This window comes from Pundamilia nyererei, unplaced genomic scaffold (genome assembly GCF_000239375.1).
Source record: "Pundamilia nyererei isolate P.nyererei 1_Seehausen unplaced genomic scaffold, PunNye1.0 scaffold00078, whole genome shotgun sequence".
Lineage (NCBI taxonomy): Eukaryota > Metazoa > Chordata > Actinopteri > Cichliformes > Cichlidae > Pundamilia > Pundamilia nyererei.
Genome location: NW_005187479.1, coordinates 451565 through 456492, shown reverse-complemented (window position 1 = coordinate 456492; position 4928 = coordinate 451565).

Genomic DNA, 4928 nt, shown 5'->3' with positions numbered 1-4928 from the left:
TCAACACTCGTGAGTTCGGGTCTCATGTCAGCACTGCAAAATTGGTCTACACCAACAACCAAATCGAAGAAATGCGCCTTGGTGTTTGTGGTTCTCAGTGTTTGTAATGGAAAATTGACATCACAGAAAATGTAACCTTATGTAACCTTGATTCTTGTTTTTTGTTAACCCCAGTCCCCACTTGAAACATTTTCTGCCATTATCGTTCTGGTAAAGATTAGCATTAACCAAGATAGTGAATCTATGTTGACTGAAATAACATTAATGCAGCTTTTGTTGGCATATTACATACTTTTGACAGAGAACTGAATGACAAGATGTAAAAAGATGCCATGTGTGTATTTCAGTTACGATATTATAGTCCATGTACACATAACATTAATATTACTTGTCTTTGCGCTTCTTAGTCAATGTTTCTGCGTGATGTGATTACCCTGATATTGACTCATATGCACCCACAATTTTCATCTTCAGTCTGACATTGTGCCAACTCTATTTCCACTAAGAAGCGGAATCACTTTTTCTTATGAATCACTGAAGACCAGACTGCATTACGTTCATGTAAACATACTGATTGTGCTGAGGTTTTAAAAGTAGAGCAGAGTGAAGGGAAACCAGCTCAGCATTTAGTGGCAAAAACTTCAGTGAATCAAAAACAAACAAGCACCTTGGACTGTTTTGAGGCCTCAGCATTAGTGTTTTGGCCACCACAGTGTTGGTGTCTTTGGAGCCAGAGGTGACCATATTTAGATGGGAGGTATAAAAGCAAGTAGGAGTGTCGTGAGCCAAAGTTGGTGAGTAAGGTTTTGGACTGTAAAGCACAATCCAACAGCTGACAGTGTACCTTTCAACCTATCCACAGTAGTCTCAAAGTAAGCACCAATGGCTGGGGAAATAACTAGAATTTTTCTGGGCTCAGTTCAAGAAGCTATTTTGTTGGGAGCGTAGAGGTCAGTAGAAACCAGAGCTATTGTGAGGTTGCATGGCAGGAGGGGAATTGACAGAGCAGGCTTCCCCGGAGAGATCGGACTGGTGGAGGGTTTTACAGCAGACAAAAACTTCCTCATATTCCTTCACAGAGAGTGTAGAACAGCTTGGAATCCTGGGGAAGACTTTCATTGGAGGCAGATAGGATTCCAGTTTAGAAGAAGTTTCAAAGACAGAAAAGAAGAAGTATTATGCATATTTATTAGCATAAATAGTTAAACACACTGAGCTGATTACCACACTCAGTGAAGACAGTCTGGCATAGAGTTGTGGCTCATCATGGTCCTGGGAAGGCTCCACTACCAGGCAGAGCTGCCCAAACCAGTTGGAAGGCAACAGTTGTCAGCCAAGTTATCAGCCATGAAAGGCAACTTTGGTTAACATATACTATACATTTGCTAACTATGTAGAACTATGTTATTAGTATAAAATACTAGAATTTCTCTCACCAAAACTGAAGCACAGATGACTTGGCTGGTCAGAAAATCCCACGGCAGTTTTAATGGGAGTCTGTGGGGTGTGAATTGGAGCCAGAAGCATGTGGATGATGCACTTTCTGGCAGTGGCCACATGATTCACCACTCATTTTCATCCCTTCGAAGCTGTTTCTGTTTATCGGAAACGAAATGTTAGTACATGGTGTGTGTTTTAAATCTTCTCACATTATGACGCCTCTGAAACTGTCTAGGGAATTTCATGATCATACTTTACATGCCATGTAAGTTAGAGGGAAGTTTTCTCCTTCATGTTATGTCAGTCCCACACAAATGATGATTGTATTGGAAAATTATTATTTGTTTCACAAAAAATAAGCCACAGTGCAAAAGCAGTCTGTGAAAAAGTCAATCCTTACTGTTTCCATAGGAATCAAGAACATAAACTGATAATCAAGCGTACTTGATTAACTGATCATCAGCACATTTGACCACCTCTAAAAGCACATGTTTTTGCAATTCAGGTGCCTATTAACTCAATGCCGAGGAGGAAAGACATCGTCAGTGAACATAAAAAAGCAGTTGTCTTCTCCTCATCTGTTTGGGAAAGGTTTTAAGGTCATTTCAAAACAATTTGATATCCATCATCATGCAGAGAGAAAGATTATTCACAAGTGGAATATATTCAAGCAACCATGAACTCCAAAATATTTTAGAGTCCAATGTAAGGCCATCTGTCTGACAGCTAAAGCTTGGCTGAAACTGGGTCATGAAACAGGATAATGATCACAGCAGCAAATCTGCAACGGAATTGCTGAAAGAAAAGAATCTAAAGGTGATTCTGCGAGCTAATGGGACCGAGGTGTGCTTAGTTTTTAATAGGACTACTTTTTGTTAAAGATATAATGGTGCTCAGTAATATGTCATGTATTTGTCAACGATCCTTTTTGGTTTAATTGACATAATTTTAAGATCATTCTTACCCCTCAGCCATAAAAGGCTGATTTTGACATTTTGGTCACCCCACTGTGGGGGTGAGTGGGCAGATGGCGTGGATACCCAAGTTTGTGAACTTGATAAATCAAGAAAGATATCGCCTATGATTTTCAAACTAGTACCATAACTATATCAATTAAAAAACTCAGAGTTTGAATTTCAGTGACCTTAACCTCAAGGTAAAGGTCAGAGGTCAAGTTTTATGAAAATTTTATGACTGAGAAGAATTCAAGAAGGAAGTTACATAGGATTTTCACATTTATATGATAGGTGCATCTACTAGGAGGCTGAGGGGTAGCACTGGTTGCCCCCAGTATTTTTTAATCACATCCTGAAGACATGAGAATTAACAGAGGGTGTCCTTTATTTTTACCATAATATAGGCCATTATTTTGGTTCCTTTCAGAGATCTTTAAAACCTTCCCAGAGTGCCAGTGAAATGAGTAATGTGCTGTTGATGGTGGCAGCCAGTTGCATGTAGAGCTAAAAGCTTGTTGACACATATGGTTTATTTCTCTGTGGCGATGGATTGTAAATCAATTTGCCCGTGTCATGCTTGTGTGGTATGCTCATTATCATTTATTTTTGTTTGCATCAACTGCTGCACATATCATGGGGATTCTCATCAGTGTGACACTGACTCATTCCTCTTAGCAACCTGTGGTTTATGTTAGTGAGAATGGCAGCACTGGTGTCAGGGTGTGGGTTGAGAAGCCAAGCAGAGAAGTCTGGCTTGTGTGTGGCTGTATGGTTGTGATAAAATTCTGAAACCAGGAGCACAACACTTGTCCATTTTGGCAGGAGAAATGTGACACTGGAGAGGGAGAGTAGCAACAGCAGCGCAACAGCCAACCATTCTGCCAATCACGATGTCTCACTCACTCCTGGAAACAAGTCTTTTCCATTCTTTATTAGATTTGATTTATACTTTTTGCAACGTATTGAACAACACAGGTTCATGATATTGTGCATGCTTTGGCACCGGGAGGAAAGAGACGGAGCACTTAAGGGGGCTAACCAAATAAAAGTGCTGCAAACAGAATGAAGGCAGCAAAAAGGCTGTACCGACCTCATGCTTTTATTACTGTGCCAGAAAACTGTCTCGATCCAACGAGAGACCATTTCTCATTCAATTACGTGTTCCATGTGTGCGTTCCAAAGCTTCATCCACAGCGAGCAAGCCCAGTCTTTCACACACATCCTCATCTCCAACACTCAGTCCTGTTGCCTGTCAAAACAGGATTGCAAAGGGTTTGTGTGTGCATCCATGTTCTGCTGCATCTGTACAATGTACGTGTGATCAGTGGATTGAAAGTGTGTTTCTCAAAACATACAGTTAAGCATGTGCCCGTTCTTTGGCCTCTCTACATCTGACTGCTCTGACTATTAACTACAGATTTCCCGACGCCGTAAATCAGTGGAATGTGTGCAGGTGTTTGTGGCACATATCCCAATGCAATTGTAAAAAGTATAAAGTTTGTCTGGAATAAGCAAAAATCAAGCACAGAAGTTCATTAACAGCTTGCTTTAAAGTTCAGAATCATAGTAAATCTGGAATAAAAGGGTTTCACAGGTTTTGTGGCTCTAATTTACTTTATTTTTCTTAAGGGTATATGTAAGTGCAGGTAAACACATGTACCGTTGTGATCTGGAAAGCCAATTTGATTGTCATGGCATGCCTGCACCAAACAGCAATGTGTTTGGATACAGATGTCTGCCTGTAGACAGATTTACTATTGCAGTGGATTAACCAAATTGCAGTGGTGGAAATATATTCAGGCAATTTAATAACTAAGAATCATGGTAATGTCAAACACAACTGTGAGGTTATAACACTTCTGACATTTGTTTTCCAAATAGTAAAAATCAGCTCAAGTCCATTTAGGTCTGTAGCACACACCCAGGATCATCCAAGATAAGAGTCCTGGAGCAGAGGGACATCTCTGACATCGATATTACACAATCATTCATTAAAGAGTAAACAGTAACTGAGACAGCCTGAATTCACAGGAGAACTGTAGCAAGTTCTCCAGGATGGTTGGAATGACCTACTTGCTAACGATACTGTGCAAGTGCACTTAGGGAAACTAGTGATGATGCAAAGCAGTCGCATCAAATATTACTTTAATTTTGCATCGTTTTTTTTTCTGTTCACTACATTTTGTTAGCCATTAATCGCTAAATCAGAGCTAAAATTGTTTTTGACTGCATCACTTTACTAACGGGCCATAAATCTCTTGCACTGGAGGAGTCAAAACTTGCTCTGAGGTGTCTGAAATTGTCGATGCTGCTGATTTACTTGTTTGTTTACATCGTGTCTACGGCTACTGACTGTAAAGTAGATTGGCTCAAAGGAGCAAAAGAGATTTACCCCGCTGATGCTTTTATTGCCAGACATCTTCTGAATCTCTATAATTTACACATTAATATTGCACTTGGAAAAAAACATATGAATCTTTGTTGCAAAGTACTTTCTATGCACTTTGCACCTTTTGTCCGCATGCACATGAA